Raw genomic sequence first — 18694 nt, forward strand, 5'->3', positions numbered from 1 at the left:
GCTGAACAAGCAGCTTCAGGGAACACAAAACATTTCACTAGAGTTTAGTATCTATTATCTAATTTATACAAACACATTTTCCTCACTGTTGGAGCCACCATGGCCTATTTCATTTAAACCAGATATGATGTCTCCAGTTTTTATTAGTGAGTTTAAAAAAAAGGTGCAAACCTCAAAGACAATCATTTTGAAAAATCAAACATTAAATGATCAATCAAAAAAAGTGATGTGACTATCCCATCATAGCCAGGTTCTTCAAAACTCAGTATTTGTCAATGACACAATTCATATATCTGGATTAAAAAATGACAATAACCTCATAACTTATTTTCAACAGTCAATCAAAAATGCAAAAAAAAAAAAAAAAGCTCCCACATGTAATTTAACAACTTTCACTGAGAAGGAAACTGTGGATCATCAGTATCCGGAGGGGGATGACTTACAGCCATCCAGAGGAGAAAAAGGAGAGGCAGGAGAAAGGAGTTGAGATGGATCCATGAATATCTACTGGAGATATGGAGAAGAGGAGGGTCCATGAATATCTACTGGAGATATGGAGAAGAGGAGTAACAGGAGTATTATTCTGTTACTGGAAGGGAGAAGAGGAGTATATTTTGTGCCATTCAGGTACTGTGAGGAAACTAAGGAGTTCAGAGGAGAAAACTACAGGACGAGGTAAGAGATAAATGACTGTGTAAAATGGATTCTACCTTCACCAACTTTCAGAGGGAAGTATGGAGTTTGCCCTATGCCAATGAGATGGGAGAAACATCAGATTAATTGGCTTTTAACATCTTAAACTTAAGACTATGAGTCACCACAAATGTATTTAAAGCGTTTGTACCGTCGAGAAGTGAACTAAACCTCTGTAAAGAATTAGTTTCATCATTTCACAACATCTTAGTAAAAGTAATGTTGGAACCCCAAATCAGCTTCCGGTATGTTTTTTTTACTGCAAAGTGACTTAAGCACTCATCTGTGCTGTATACAAGAAATATGAACTGGGAATTAAGGGGGTCATTTTCTAAAGGGATCGCACACGAAAAGGGACTAAATCGCAACGACTTCGCAGACCTTAGAAAATCTGGCTGTAAAGGGGCGAGAGGGCGAAGTGGGTGGGGGCGGGCCTGCGAAAGCCAGCAGCGATTGCACTTCCGCGGTGCGATCCCTGCCGGCTTTCGCACCCAATAGTGCCATCATAAAAGGTGGTGCTATTGGGCGCGAAACTGGCGGCGAAAAGGGCTCTTACCTTTTTGCCATCAGTGATGTCTTCGCGGTGTCCGCCCCGGTGCCGCCCCAACTCTTCCCCTTCCTGTGCGGATGCCACCCAGAACCCACCCTGATCTAGGTATCACTTTCTGCATGCGATCCCTTTTGAAAATGATCACTTAAGTTTGCAATGTGAAGGGCCTTGAAAGTTATCTTTCTCCCTGTGATAGAGTATATGATAGAAAGCCTCAGACTGCCTAACGGATCGGCTCCAGCTATCTGGCCGGTCCACCTTACGACAGACAGGAAAGGGATCCTCGGGTGGGGGCATTTCCCTGAGGTAAGGGATACAAAGGTGAGGCCCCAGGGAGAAGAAGGAAGCTGTAATCCAATGCTGTGTTTGTTCTGGACATTTTCGTTGCTTGTCAGTCTGCTGAGGTAAGCAGCCATTTTGCTCCTCTTCTGTTATGTACTTTTGAAAATAAACTGATGAAAAGCAGACCATTCTCCAGCCTTGTCTGTTCTGTGGCCTACCCCAGACATAGACCTCTCCAAGGGCATCACACTCCCCATTCAGGGAACCTATGATGACAGGTTAACAATAAGGGACGTTTACCATAGTAAATTGTAATTTGCGATATGGCCTCGGGTACCACTACCCAGGTACAATCAGCAATATTCCTCAATAACAAAAATCCATATATGATATTCAAAGAACCTAATACTAACCTAATATTATTACAACTCTCATAGCAAAATATTCCAATCTGTGACACAATTGAAATCTAATTGTTCATAGGTTTTAACCTGAAAATACATTTTCGTTCTCTTCATTTAAGCAAAGGCTTCTGATTTCTACCTTATGAATTGGGTAGTAACCAATCCAATGTAAAACATCTCAGTTCATCCAACAAATGTTGCTTTTGCATGGAATGCTGATACAGAGAAGTATCAGTTCTCGGTTTTTATTTATGAAATTCTTGTATTTTGCCTCATGCTGTAGACTTTTGGCAAAGACACATAATGATATAAACTCCACAAGCCTTATTACAATTGGAAAAATGGTGAAATTTCTAGGGCTGTGCATTTGTTTGCAACGTATTGACAATCCGCAACGTACAGGGCCATATTTGTTGTATTCGTGGGGAAGCGAAACGTATCGCTATTCCCCACGAATACAACAAATCTTCACCAAATTATTCGGCCATCTAAAGGAGCGAATTTAAACAAACCCCCCACCCTCCTGACCCCTCCAAGACTTACCAAAACTCCCTGGTGGTCCAGTGGGGGGGTCTGGGAGCCATCTACTGCACTCACGCCGTCGGCTGCCAGTATTCCAAATGGCACCGATAGCCTTTGATCTTACTTTGTCACAGGGGCTACCAGTGCCATTGGTCAGCCCTTGTCACATGGTAGGAGCAATGGACGGCCGGCGCCATCTTGTGCTCCTACCATGTGACAGGGGCCGACCAATGGCACCGGTAGCCCCTGTGACATAGTAAGGGCAAAGGCTATCGGCGCCATTTTGAATACCGGCAGCCGACAGCGTGAGTGCAGTAGATGGCTCCCGGACCCCCCGCTGGACCACCAGGGAGTTTTGGTAAGTCTTGGGGGGGGTCAGGAGGGTGGGGGTTGTAGTTAATTAAATTTTAGCCAGGAAATGAATAAGAAAGAATGCATGAATGGATCGGGGGCCCCCATGCCAAATGCAACGTATCTGCCCCCCGATGAATACGAATACCGAATGCAATGTATGCGGTCCCTCTGCACATCCCTAGAAATTTCACCACTTGCTGAATTGCTGTATTTGTAAATTATTTGATTTTTAAGATTACTAAACAAAATATACAATGACCTACAAGTTGCAATCCCCTCCTGCCCCCCCCCCCCTCCAGTCCTCATTATCTCTGTTTTTTGGCAAAAAAAATGAGACTATCATGAGACTAATATTATGATTTCTTGTAAAAGCAAACCCAACTCCGGATGAGAAGCAAGAATGTAATGCCAATGTATACCAATGCCTCTGGATAATTTTTCTAATTTTCTACAACATATGGAGAATGCCTAAGCACACATACAGTCTCTGATCAAAAACTACATGGTTTCTCTTGGGTAAACCAGCTCTCATAATCCAAGTATAAGACTCTTAAAGGATTCTTCCAATGTAGTAACTGAATAATCTCTTGGTAAACCTTTGCTGTTAAATCTCTTATTATTAAAAAATATTTATATTCTGCCTAGAATAACCAAATTAGGCTAAGCGAATTACAAAGTCAACATAAAACAATGATAAAAACAAAAATGACAGACAAAACAATGGGTCAACATTGCTTTTTTAAAAAATGTGTTCCCTATGCCCAACATGCATACCACGTGCATCCATCAACAATTACACCCCACTCATATCTCCCACATTATTTGAGTCACCCAATTTATACACTAAAAAATGATCCCACAAAGGATTTATATTCTGTTTTTTTACCTTCCAACTCCAGCTTGATATGCAGTAGCTCAAAATGTGCTATCTGTCCCATCAAATTATACCAACAGGCAACAGATGGACTCTCTTCAGATATCCAGAATCTTTTTTTTTTGCAATTAAAATGGCAAACTAACAAACACCTGCTTTGAGAAAAATATTGTTTTAAAGAAGTTTCCTGATAACAGTTGGTGCATTTAGCTTGTGAGCATTCAAAAGCAGGTGTGCCAGACTGAAACCACTTTTAAAATAATTCAAATGGAATTACTTGGCATCTTTCAGGCAAACGTGATTCCAGTCGTTTTAAAATTGTGTTCCAAAAATAGCCAGCACTAGGGCGGAGGAGAGGATGAAATGAAGGTGTATTTCTCAGTCTAGATTGCCAGACTGGATTGTTGTATCATTATTGTACATCGCTTTGTATTTATAACATGAAATAAAATGAGAGACTTTTAACAACTAATGGAAGACTGGGTGTTATCATTCCTCTACTTCAGTCAGGTAGAGTCAGATATAGAGGGATAACGGCTACCTTTGTACATTCAGTGACAGAGGGGAACTGAGCTCACATCTCAAGAGTTTGCTTTACTTGTAGTTAAATGCTTTAAGTTAGACTCCATGTCCTCCCTTAAGCCAGGCAGGTAAATAATATAGGACCATTCCACTACCATCATTGGCAAAGCTGCATCTACCTCTGAAAAGATAAAACCTCTCATCTTACTAAGTCACTACAAATGAGTTTTGTGACTTTCTAATAGAGCACACATTGTTTTGCACACTTCAAGTGCCACTTGACACATGCAGAAGTACTAAGACCCCTGTTTTTGTTCTGATTTTTCTTTCAGTCTTAAGAAGTTATATTATTAATTGTTTGAAGTTTGTAAAAACTCTTCCTCTCTAACCACACCCACCATTATGATTCTAAGCAAGTCAGGCTGTTGTGGTGCTAGGCCTCATGAGTATCCCATACAAGCAGGCCCAGTTTTAGGCATAGGCAACATAGGCAACTGCCTAGGGTACCAAATGTTGAAGGTGCCAAATATCCAGGACAAAAAGAAGCCTGTTTTTGCTTGCATTTTGGCCATGTGCTAGTATAGCTTCAAAAGGGTAATGCCATGGCACTTTGCTTATGGGTGTTAAAATCTTAAATCCACCCCTGCAGACAAGCATCATACTAATGTATGTAAAATATGAACACAACACCAACAGCTGATCAGCAGACACAGAGCTTGAAAAAATGGGATGTGGCCTATAATAAAGAGAGCAATACTTTTTATTCCAAAATAAATTAAAAATATGAGAAATAAAATATTTCAGGACAAAATTGGACAGAAATCTAAGAATAAGACCTACAGAGGATGTGTTTGAGCCAAAACCAGGCAAATAGATATTGTATAGACTTCATCTGTAACTTGGTGGTGAAAGTGCTCATCTATCAGGGTATCACCCTTGTAATATGGGTAAGTTAAGAGGTATGCTAAAATGATTTAAAGTCTTTTATAAGATAACTATGATTGAAATAAAGGGTTTTCTGTTTGCAGCCTAGCCCTGCAGCATCCTTCTATGCTCTGCTCGTAAAGGACCCCAAAAAAGGTTGAATTAGTACAAGCTTGAAACTTGTGTGTAGTGTTACGCCCGTCGGTCGCAGATGGCTGAGACCACTTATGCTCACCTCTTTCTTTGCTGCCTTGGCATCATTGGGGAGCATGGCGGCCTCCGCCAATCGCCGCCGACCTGCCTGGCGTTCCCGGGACAGTGTAGGTGCTGCCAACCTCCATCTTGCCTCTGGGATCACCCAGGCGCGTGCGCGCATGGGCCTATCTTGTACACATCATGGGGGGAACCTCAGGGTCATCCCCTCCGGATGACGTCATCTCTCTGCTGTATTTAAGCTGACTGGCCCTGCTATTGATGAGTTAGCAAGGAGTTCCCTCGTTGCTGAATCCGCTTCATCCTTTCGGACTTCCTGTTCCAGTGACTGCACTTTGGCGTGAGATGCTCTGGGTACCCGCTCCTCGGGGGCCCTTCCTCATCTCTGGCTATCTGCTCCTCGGAGCGCCTTTTGCCTTGGACTGCTATCTGTTCCCTTTCTCCAGGACCCTTCCTGGAGCTACCTCTTGTGAGTACCCTAACTCTACGGACTTCCACTGTACAAAGCTTGATTGTGGGATCCACTTCGGTGTACCCTGCGCTGCAGGCCATTACCACACCATCGCTACAGGACCCTCACCCATGTTCCTGTACCTCGGACCACCACATATCATCTCTGTGTGAGGAATCACTCTGTGTACCCTGTGCTGCAGGCCACTACCACATTACCACTACAGAGAGACTTCTTCGGCGTACCCTGCTCTGCGGGCCACTTCCGGATCTACACATCTGAGGTATTCCCTCTGGGTATACCCCTCTGCTCAGAACTTTACTCTACTGCACCTCCCGCTCCGCGGGCTGTGCCTTTCCTTTTTCCTAATAAAGACTCTATTCCACAGCTGTGTCTGACAACTGCTGAGACCACGCCTCCCGACGGTGAGGCTCACAGGGCTCCTCCTTGTGGGCGGTACCACCTCTCGCCTCGGCCCAGGGTTCACACACCTACAAGTCATAACATGTAGTAATGCCAATTGTCAAGGCTGCAACCCTGACGTACTCTGTTGCGAGCTCATACTTCTGTACTATGATGTTACTTATTGTGAAACTTCTAATCAAGCACTGGGAATGTACTCAGTGCTGCAGGCCTGCACTCAGATAGGTGAATGGTTTGAGTTACTGTGTGGAATCAAGGGACGTGTGTCCATGCTACAGACATTTGGTTCCTGACTCATACATAGGCAGAGTGCAGCTTTGGGCTCTATATAGTAAACGGAGTAGGGCTGACATGACAGGGTGTGCAAGCCATGTATATACATAGGGTGGCAACTTCTTGGATGATGGGACCACAATAGCTGAAGGAGGAGTTGGTGGCTGATCACAGTGGCGGACAATTCTTCCACCGCCTCTCCTTCCTCTATGATGACACAGAGGCTGTAGAGCACAGAAGAGTTGCTCCTGCTTTGCAGCTCTTCCTTTCCTGACCCCTTCACATGTTGCCTGTCACTGCAGGGACAGAAGAGAGAGAGAGGGGCTAGAGTCGAGACAGCAGCTGCTCTACTCCCAGGTATCAAACTGCCCTGACTGCAAGCAGAAGAGAAAGAGGAGAGAGCACCAATAGGGGAATTGCTAGGCATGGGCACATGGGACTCGTGCTTTGACTGCCAGTGCCCTTCTTCCCTTTGTGCAGCCTTCAGGGTACTGGGAGAGAGGACTGGAGAAAGGCACCCCTTCCCCTTCTATTCCTTTGTCAACATACACTACACGAATGTGGAGGAAACAGGAGGGTTAAGGCTGGAGTAGCTCTCTGGGATCCTAGGACTGGGACTCAACTACCGTTGCTAGTAATAGCAGTGGCTATTTTCTAAGTCAACTTAATTAATAGCAGGTGATGGACTTCTCCTCCAAGAACTTATCCAATCCTTTTTTAAACACAGCTATACTAACTGCACTAACCACATCCTCTGGCAACAAATTTCGGAGTTTAATTGTGCGTCGAGTAAAAAAGAACTTTCTCCGATTCGTTTTAAATGTGCCCCATGCTAACTTCATGGAGTACTCCCTAGTCCTTCTATTATCCGAAAGAGTAAATAACTGATTCACATCTACCCGTTCTAGACCTCTCATGATTTTAAACACCTTTATCATATCCCCCCTCAGCCGTCTCTTCTCCAAGCTGAAACGTCCTAACCTCTTTAGTCTTTCCTCATAGGGGAGCTGTTCCATTCCCCTTATCATTTTGGTCGCCCTTCTCTGTACCTTCTCCATCGCAACTATATCTTTTTTGAGATGCGGCGACCAGAATTGTACACAGTATTCAAGGTGCGGTCTCACCATGGAGCGATACAGAGGCATTATGACATTTTCCGTTTTATTCACCATTCCCTTTCTAATAATTCCCAACATTCTGTTTGCTTTTTTGACTGCCGCAGCACACTGAGCCGACGATTTCAATGTGTTATCCACTATGATGCCTAGATCTCTTTCTTGGGTTGTAGCACCTAATATGGAACCTAACATTGTGTAACTATAGCATGGGTTATTTTTCCCTATATGCATCACCTTGCACTTATCCACATTAAATTTCATCTGCCATTTTGATTTACTTTGATGCCATTTTTATGCCCAATTTTCCAGTCTCACAAGATCTTCCTGCAATTTATCACAATCTGCTTGTGATGTAACTACTCTGAATAATTTTGTATCATCTGCAAATTTGATTATCTCATTCGTCGTATTTCTTTCCAGATCATTTATAAATATATTGAAAAGTAAGGGTCTCAATACAGATCCCTGAGGCACTCCACTGCCCACTCCCTTCCACTGAGAAAATTGTCCATTTAATCCTACTCTCTGTTTCCTGTCTTTTAGCCAGTTTGCAATCCACGAAAGGACATCGTCACCTATCCCATGACTTTTTACTTTTCCTAGAAGCCTCTCATGAGGAACTTTGTCAAAAGCCTTCTGAAAATCCAAGTATACTACATCTACCGGTTCACCTTTATCCACATGTTTATTAACTCCTTCAAAAAGGTGAAGCAGATTTGTGAGGCAAGACTTGCCTTGGGTAAAGCCGTGCTGACTTTGTTCCATTAAATATCCCATAAGCTTCATGCAGCACTACGAGAACCTCCCAAACCCTGCAAGAAAAGAACAAATCAGGACAAGGCCTCAACAAGCCAAAACTTCCCTCTCTCATCCCAGAGTGGCACAAGGAATGACCCTCTGGCAGTGCAGCCAGTCCCCACCACTTCAGAAAGGTATGACACATTTATGGGTTCACTCACTAAGGTCCCAGCCCCCCTTCTGGACAAGGACTGAACCATTGCAGGCATCCTCAGGGGAAGGAGCTGCAAGGAAAGGTCTGTCCCTCCTAGCTGTTACCTACTAGGCAGGGATCTAGGGCCAGCTAGAAGGGCACCAAATGTTCCCCACATGTGGAAAATATTAAGGAGTTATTTAGTGTTCATGAAGAACTTTGTACAGGACACTTGGGTCAGTAGAACAAAGAAAACCACAAACTGTAACATAAATAGACAGCCTAACAGTTCTGCAAAGAAACAGGAGGTCTGAGTAGCAGGATGTATGCAAACCACAGCTTAACGAAACTAACTTAACTTTAACTTTGGTAATAACCTGCTGAGATAAGATAAAATTAACTTTGCTGCAAAATAGATTTAGAACTTGCACAGCTTGCAATTAAGCTAAGAAAAAAGACTATAAAGCGCCTTGGCTATCCTGTGTTACTGATAACCAGTCTCCAGAGCTGTATTTTCCCGTTATGTATCTTAATACCCTGCCTGCACTGGGAAACTGTGAGGGAAGTATCATTTTAAATACTCTGTACTGTGCTTTGTTACTCATTGAAATCTTGTACTTGTATATGCTACTTAGCTTTTATAACCTGTAGGACTTTGTTTTACTTATGGTACCAAAATAAAGATTTGCTTATACTGAACTGAGGCCTCAGTTATCTCTGATGTAATAAATCCCAATCAAAACCACCATTACAAATAGGCCCCACTCTCACACTCCTGGCCTGTAGCAGCAACTCAGCTAATCACAGGTAGTAGCAGCTCAACTAAATTTTCTTGGATTCCAGCTATCTTCCTTGTTCTTCTATCCATTCTAGTTTCTCACAGACAACCCCTCTCCTTCACCTCCCCCCCCCCCCCCCTTTTTTCTGATCCCTGCTTTTTTTTTTTGCTTTACACTGTGCTCTGTCTGCTCCAGGCTCACTCCCCCTCTCATCCTTTTCCTTGCATGCTGCCTGGGAGGGGAGGAGCTGGAACAGGAAGCAGAGGGCTGTTCTCTGCTGCTTGAGATTCTGGGCACTGACCAATAGATTCATCAGGGCAGAGTCTTGTGTGCTTACCTCTGTAGGTAAAAGTAGCCCTGCTGATGAAACCCCCTTAGGCTTGACACACAGGGCAGCCACTCTCCCCCAATCCTGACCCTGCTCCACCCCCAACTGTACCCTTGCCAATAAATAACGCGCCTTTAGTGACCACTGAGCTAAGTATTTGTTTAATATTTTTGCTATTTCCTCATCTTTCTCCACCCATTGCTCCATCTCTCCTCTCAAACTTACAATATCACCTCTGGCCTTTTTCCTTTGTCTGATATATCTGAAAAATATGTTATCACCTCACTTTACCTCATTGGTGATTCTCTCTTCCAGCTAAGATTTTGCTATCCTGATGTCTTTCCTCATCTCTCCGCTTCTTCAGATATTCTTCCCTGTGTTCCTCTTCCCTATGTTCTCTTTTTGAGCTTCTTTGTACTTTTTGAATGCTGATTTTTTTGCCTTTATATATTGAACTACCTCTTTGGAGAACTATATCAGTTTCCTTTTATTTATTTTCTTAAATAAAGATTTGTTCCTGTTAATACATTTCTTTTCAATTTGGCCCACTGTTCCACTTCACCCATCTTCTCCCGGCCTTCTAGCTCCTTTTGAAGGTTCGTTCCATTTTACAAAAGTCCATAGTTTTGATTTCCAAGACCTTGATCTTCTTGTGACTTTCTCTACATTTTGGTCGTTATATCAAACTATACCATTTGATGATCACTGGTGCTCAGGGGGAACCAACCCAGACATTAAAAATACTATTTCCATTTATGAGTATCTGGTCCATTATGGCTTCTGCACTTATGGTTTCCATTACCATTTGTCTAAGCAGAGCTCCTTGAAAGAATCTACAGAAGGGATACGCCATTCAATCCATATCTGGCAAATTAAAATCACTGACAAGCAACATCTTACTTTCCTTCCCACCTTTTTGATGTCTTTGGCCTGATCTCTCTCCAGTTCCTCTGTGAGTCAGAGGCTTGGAGACCACACCAATGTAGATGGATTGCCATTGTCTCTTTTTAATACAGCCCATAGTGCTTCCTCCTTTCCCCAAATACCCTGTATTTCAATTGCTTGGATATTGTTCTTGATTTAGAAAGCTACTCCTACCCCTTTTCTGTCATTTCATGAGACGCACCAAACCATGTTTCTGTAATAGCAACAATATCCAATCCTGCCACCACCATTAGGCCTGCAGATCTGGAGTTTTATTAGTTTATTAGCTAAACTATGAGCATTTTTGCTTTTACCTTTCCAGCTTTTCTCTCTTGGCTAGCTGCTTTTTTTTGGCTTCCTTTTGGCCCTTTTGCTTAGGAGTTTATTATGCTGATTAAAAGGATCATTTATCAAGCTGCAATATTTTACCAGGGGAGTGGTGAAATATCATGGGGGGGGGGGGGGGGGAAATTCCCATGATATTTGGCTCCTCCCTGGGAAAATATTGTGGTGGCTTCACAGTAATATTTTTTATTATGGAAAAAATCTGTGATTGCTACGGAACATGAAAAAATGAGCGATGGTGGCCCACTTTGCCTGGGGCCACCATCATGTTAAAGGGCCAAGTGGCCCCAAAATGACTCCCCTCCCAAAGTGTAAAATGCCACTCCCCCCCCCCCCCCTCTCGGGGGTCATGGCAGACTCCCATCTACCTCACCACTGCTTGTTGGGGCAACCTCGTAAAAAATAAATACCTTTAAAGGTGCATGGTAATGCCCCTCCCTCTTCCCAAAATCCCTTCCCTTTGAATAAAATATCCCCCTGGATCACCCCCCCCCAGCTTAACTGTGCATTGAGTAAATGAATTTTCTTTGATTTGTTTTGAATGTGCTACTTACCAACTTCATGTAGTGTCCCTTAGTCTTTCTATTTTTTGAAAGAGTAAATAACCAACTTACAATTACCCATTATATTCAACTCAGATTTTATAGACCTTTATCATATCCCCCCTCAGTTATCTGTTCTCATAGGCAAGCTATTTCATCCCCTTTATCATTTTTGTCATCCTTCTTTGTACCTTTTCCAATGCGACTATATCTGTTTTGAGATGCGGCGACCTGAAGTGCACACACTACTTCGGGTGTGGCCTTACCATGGAGTGATACAGAGGCATTGTGATGTTTGCCATTTTATTCTTCATTCCTTTGCTAATAATTCCTAACATTCTGCTTGATTTTTAACTACCGTTGCATACTGGTCCTTTGAGAAATAACTAAGATAGTTCTCAAAAATAATTCTAGAAACTAGCTTGGGGATTATCTGGAGTACATTTCTGTGCCAAAATGGTTTGAAGTAGCATGAATGAGCTGTCCTATGTTAAACCACTCTCAAGAATAGAGAGTACCTATAGCTTTAGCTTGACTAATGGTATGAATACAACTTCCTTCCACTGCTCCCCACCCACCACTTAAAAGGCGAGTAGCACACATACAGGTCGATGCAATACCGTGCGCTGGCCACAACGCACAACTCACCGCATGATTGGACACACATTTTGAAGGCGCATCTATAACCCCCGATGCAAAACGGGGGTTAGCGCTCCAAAACATGCGTCCAATCGCAGGCATAGGTAATAGCGTTCATCACATATAAATACATGTTGATGAGGCTATTATCTATTCCCCCAATGAAAAACAAAAATGTGCACCCGACACACACATTTTTACTCGCCAAAATTAACGCCTGCCCAGAGCAAGCGTTAATTTTGGAGGAGCCCAAAAAGTGTACAGAAAAGGATAAAATATTCTTTTCTGTACTTATTCCGACTTAATATCGTGTCACTATTAAGTCGGAAGAATAAAAAATTAGAAATGTCCCCAAAAAAAAATTATAAAAAAAAAAAAGTGCCAGCAGTCAGGTTAGGAAAAGGGACGTCCGTTTTCCTAACTGGCTGACAGCCGACCTCTCCCGGGCACCCGCTGCCGAAGAGGCACTAGGGGCACGCAATTTCCCCTAGCGCCTTCTTTCTATCGCGGCACCCGATCTAAATATTAAGCCGGGCGCCCGGGAGAGGTGGATCGGCCTGATAGATTTTAAGTACATTTTATGAGACCTCAGGAAACTGAAGTCTTATCTGAGAACATGCAGGGGAGAATCTCCAAAGAAACCCGAAGAAGGGATACCATATAGCATCAGAAGGGCTTTCCTTTATTGTACAATTATTCTATGCCTCTTCCACCAGGGTTGGATTCAGGTGGCCTGCGCTCAATGGGAAGGAGGGGAAAGGGGATGTATAACTCATAGTCGTACAAATCATCACGTAACTGCCCCTGAAAAGTGCATATTAATCTCACAGCTTCAAGCAAATGAAAGAACCAAAGGGCTCCATTCAAGAAGGACATCTTTCCCTTTTCTGTGGCTATGGAGAATGTTTATTGAAAATGGGCCCCAAAGTCGGAACTTGGCGCTATTTAGTCAGTTCCAGCAGGGGAAAATGAAAGGGTTAAAAAAAAGCTCCTCGGGCCTCCCTTGTAGGCTTGCTGTCCTCTTCTCAGTTGGTTATTAGATTGTTCATGGTTATTAAGGTTGTTTGAATAAGCTCTTTTGTGTTATGAGCTTTCCCACGTCCTTCTCTTTGCTAAGCAGTCGCGTGTCTTGAGTCAAAGAGGGCTGCGACCACGAATCCCTAAAGAAACTTTTCAGAGCGAGACATCTGCCTTGGAGGGAATCTGCCAACATCTGCCACGCTTTGCCCATTTTCTACACCCCCTTTCTTTCCCTCTCAAAAAGTGCAGGAACAGATGTTAAAAGTTGTTTTCTCTCTCTAAAGAGTGTAAAACACAGACAACTAGCGAGAGAGGAAGAAAGCTCAATCTGATGCTGGCTTTCACTTTTTAAAGCCTGGGAGGAGAAAGCCGTGCTTTCTATTTCCAATTTTTGCCAAAAAAAGAAGTAAATAATAGAAAAACCCCCCCCCCTCAAAGCACATCCTTTTTCCTCTTTTCAAACTTTGCACTTTTCAGCATGTCATATAACGTTCTCCACACAGCTGTCACATTTTGATTGAAGAAAAGTTCTTAAACCTGCCATAAAAACTGAGTTCTGAGACAATCAAGGCTTTAGTGCAGAGTATGGCCTGGACGTCACCAGTTCCAGCTACACCCGGACCATGGATATTGATGCATGAAGATTAAGCAGAAGCTGTCAGCAGCTGCGACAGCTTTTGGCTGGTTTTATACAGCCATTTCCCTGGATAAGGGCACTTGCCTCTCTGATCAAACTGCCAGCCAGGGACGCCTGCAGGAAGCACAGGCCATGCCTTAGAATATCAGACTTGAGCAAAACAGCGTCATTAATCCCGCCTGAAGAGATTTATCATGGTCCCAAGGGAAGGACGTTTACAATAAAGAGTAAATTAGAATCATTCTGGTACATGCCTTAAGGGTTTATTTGTAGAATTGCTGTTATTTCATTCTACATAAGTGTTGCGGTCGCCACCGCTTCCCCTCGCCTTAGGCTCAACCCGGCATACCTCCGCTTCAGGAACCGCCGCATTCCGCCGACTCTGGACCCCGGGGACTTCTCTCACTCCACGTGGCGGCCGCCATTACGTGCCTGCTTCTCCTCAGTCTCGCGCGCGCGCGAGGACGCCCGTCTTGAACGCTCAACTCCCGGAAGCCTGGCCCCGCCCATGCTGCTGACGTCACGCCCAAGTCCCGATATAACCGGCGTTCAAACTCTCTCTCATCGCCTTGCAACGAGGTTCACAACTGCATAGTTGTTCTGAGTTGCGCTCCTGTTGTTCTCTACGGTTTCCTGCTTCTGACTCTGGTTTGACTACGACTCCGCTTCAGCCTGCTGCCTGCCTCTGACCCCAGTTGCCTTCGACTCCGCTTCAGCCTGCTGCCTGCCTCTGACTCCGGTTTGCCTACGACTCCGCTTCAGCCTGCTGCCTGCCTCTGACTCCGGTTTGCCTACGACTCCGCTTCAGCCTGCTGCCTGCCTCTGACCCCGGTTTGCCTACGATTCCGCTTCAGCCTGCTGCCTGCCTTTGACCCCGGTTTGCTACAGACTCTGCTTCAGCTACAGCCTGCTCCAGCTCCGGTTTGCTATAGACTCTGCTACAGCTACAGCCTGTTCCAGCTCCGGTTTCCTACAGACTCTGCTTCAGCTACAGCCTGCTCCAGCTCCGGTCTGCTACAAACTCCGCTTCAGCTCACAGCCTGCTTCAGCCCCCGGTTTGCTACAGTCTCCGCTGCCGCCCGCTGCCCTGTCTTCAGCTGGCCCTCGGCCCTGTACTGCCGGCTCCTGCTTCCCGGGTACCTTGGACTTCCTATACTTCCAGTTTACTCTGGTCCCGGTCTAAGCACACCTCTGCCTCTGGACTCTCTGACTATACCCCAAGCCCCGAGGTCCCAGGACCCTACGGGCTCCTCCTGGGGGGTTCCTGGTTCCCGGGTGAACACCTCCTGTCTGAGACTCCGCCTCCCGGCCTACCCTGTCACCCTCGGGTGGGCCGGCCCAAGGGTCCACTACCTCGCCAGCAGTGTCCGACTGCAACAATAAGAACATAAGAAAATGCCATACTGGGTCAGACCAAGGGTCCATCAAGCCCAGCATCCTGTTTCCAACAGTGGCCAATCCAGGCCATAAGAACCTGGCAAGTACCCAAAAACTAAGTCTATTCCATGTAACCATTGCTAATGGCAGTGGCTATTCTCTAAGTGAACTTAATAGCAGGTAATGGACTTCTTCTCCAAGAACTTATCCAATCCTTTTTTAAACACAGCTATACTAACTGCACTAACCACATCCTCTGGCAACAAATTCCAGAGTTTAATTGTGCGTTGAGTAAAAAAGAACTTCCTCCGATTAGTTTTAAATGTGCCCCATGCTAACTTCATGGAGTGCCCCCTAGTCTTTCTACTATCCGAAAGAGTAAATAACCGATTCACATCTACCCATTCTAGACCTCTCATGATTTTAAACACCTCTATCATATCCCCCCTCAGTCGTCTCTTCTCCAAGCTGAAAAGTCCTAACCTCATAGGGGAGCTGTTCCATTCCCCTTATTTTGGTAGCCCTTCTCTGTACCTTCTCCATCGCAATTATATCTTTTTTGAGATGCGGCGACCAGAATTGTACACAGTATTCAAGGTGCGGTCTCACCATGGAGCGATACAGAGGCATTATGACATTTTCCGTTTTATTCACCATTCCCTTTCTAATAATTCCCAACATTCTGTTTGCTTTTTTGACTGCCGCAGTACACTGTACCGACGATTTCAATGTGTTATCCACTATGACACCTAGATCTCTTTCTTGGGTTGTAGCACCTAATATGGAACCCAACATTGTGTAATTATAGCATGGGTTATTTTTCCCTATATGCATCACCTTGCACTTATCCACATTAAATTTCATCTGCCATTTGGATGCCCAATTTTCCAGTCTCACAAGGTCTTCCTGCAATTTATCACAATCTGCTTGTGATTTAACTGCTCTGAACAATTTTGTGTCATCTGCAAATTTGATTATCTCACTCGTCGTATTTCTTTCCAGATCATTTATAAATATATTGAAAAGTAAGGGTCCCAATACAGATCCCTGAGGCACTCCACTGTCCACTCCCTTCCACTGAGAAAATTGCCCATTTAATCCTACTCTCTCATATAACTATACCATTACATAAAATGCATTATAATATAGAGATAAATTAATACAGGAATTAAATGCACTATCTACCAAGCTGCAATCAAGCTAGGTAGAGAGAACATGGTACAGATCCCTTCAAATCACATTAAAATCTTCACTGATGGTAACTGTGCTGTTCGTACCTCTGACTGTGCATGTAAAATTGTCTTCCAAAACCCACCTCACCCCACAAACCTCACCCCGAGTTACTAGTGCTCCCTCTTACAGCAGTATAAAAAGTTCAATTATAAGTGAGCCTCCACAGAGGCACCCGCTCCCCTCCCGAACTGGCATTTGCAATAAATACCATTTCGGCTGGTAACACACAGCTAACGCAGGCATAACACACAGAAAAAAGGTGTAGTTAAAACCTGCGTTGCTATTGCTTTACTTTATCGCACGCCACGTTAACTACCCCTCATTTCTATTTACTCCACCCAAACTCCTCCCACTCAAATACTAATTTTAAATTTGCATACACAATTCGCGATGCGGTATTTATTGCATGCATTACGGTGTTATCACGGGCATTAGGGCATTTTGATAAATGACCCTATAAATTTGTATTTAAGGCAATGTTTTAGAGAAAAGTCAGACACCTAAGACAAGGTTACTACCTTGCCTCAGGTCAACTAGACTTAGCAGGACCTGGTTATGCGTCATTGTATGTATATATTTTTAGTTTGTATTTTCTTAGGGAAAGCAATGGGAAAATTAAAACTACAAATCCAAGCATGCACTGGGGCAAAACCAGGACTGGATCACCTGTTTGGTTGACCTGGGTTGAGGAATAATCCCTAATCTGAGAGCTCAGTAGTCTCTTGAGTAGAGTTGCTGAATTATTCCATTTTTTTCAGAACAAGCTGATCCTGGCTTTATCTCATTGAATACATGTACTTTCTTAGGGAAATCAATCCAAAGAGGATAATTTTATAAATAACCACTGTGGTGAGAAGCCAGTCTTGACAGGCTTGGACAGAGTCTCTGACAGCCACTGTCTGTAGTCTGGTAGGGATGTGCAGAGAAAAAAATATTTGTTTTCGTTATTCGATTCATTTTTGGGAGTTTTTTCCCATGCTCTTTAATAAAATCATCAACTCAGAAATTAGCAGTTTGAACCTTATTTTATTTATTATACAACTCAAGGCAACCTTCCAAGATCCCCATATTAACCAACTTTCCAGATTGTACATTATACCAGTCAATCTGATGAAATTCCATTACATAATTTATTTCCAGTCTCCCATTAATATATTACAGGTCCTAAACACAAGCTTAATTCTTAAACAAAGTCTCCACTAAGTTTAAGTACAGAATTTTTGTGTTTTCAAGGAACAACCTTAATTTAATCCCTCTAATTGCAGGGTTTATTCCCAAATTACCTTCACTGAATACAGGACTTTAGCTCTCCAGATACAAATCATATTTAAAAAGCAAAAACTTAACATTTTGGATTGAAACCTACAAACTTAGCAGTGTGAGTGTTGCCACCTTTTAGCCTCCGAGTTATGTTTAACTGTTACCCAGCAAGGGCAGTTTAAAATGCCTGGCTTTCACAATAGTCCTGCTACAGTTCCTAACATTTGGCTTAACCTGGTTAACAAGCATACAAAGTACTTCGACACCAGTATCACAGTCACCCTGCTGCAGTTTCCACTTTGGCAGTGTACTTTAAATAAAGTCAAATAAACTTCCTATATCAGTCAAGAGAATCCCTCAGCTATGCTGCACTCTTTTCTCCCTGCATATACTAGGGATGTGCATTCGTTTATCATGAATTAGGCAACAAAATTGCCTAATTCATCCTGGTTCGGGGGACCCGAATCCCGAAACTGATTTTCCCCGAAATTCAGGAAAAATTTGTTTTTCGGGCTAGCGCGGGGGGGAGGGGCACATTTATTAAAATAAAAACCTAAATCCAACCCAACCCTTCAAATGTACTTAATTACAACCCCCCACCATCCCGATCCCCCCCCCCCCCAAGACTTACTGAAAGCCCTGGTGGTCCAGCAGGGGTCCCGGGAGCAATCCTCCGCTCTCGGGCCGTCGGGCCTGCCAGGAATCAAAATGGCGCCAGTGAGCGGATGGCAGGCCCGACAGCGCCATCTTAGAAAATGGTGTGGGCCATCCATAGCTCCTTCCATGTGACAGGGCCGACCAATGACACCGGTAGCCCCTGGTTCATCTTCTTCAGTGGCTGTCTCCATGGTAGTCTCAGTGTTTTTCTCCCTGCTAAACCAAAGATTGCCCAATATTTCCGCTGCAAAAAAATCAGCAGAAACAGGGGTCACGATTTAAAACTCCAGGGAGGAAGACTCAGAACCAATGTCAGAAAGTATTTCTTCATGGAGAGAGTGGTGGATGACTGGAACGCCCTTCCGGAGGAAGTGGTGAAGACCAAAACTGTGAAGGATTTCAAAGAGGCATGGGATAAA

The sequence above is a fragment of the Rhinatrema bivittatum genome, chromosome 9 (genome assembly GCF_901001135.1).
Source record: "Rhinatrema bivittatum chromosome 9, aRhiBiv1.1, whole genome shotgun sequence".
In the NCBI taxonomy this organism is placed as follows: Eukaryota; Metazoa; Chordata; class Amphibia; order Gymnophiona; family Rhinatrematidae; genus Rhinatrema; species Rhinatrema bivittatum.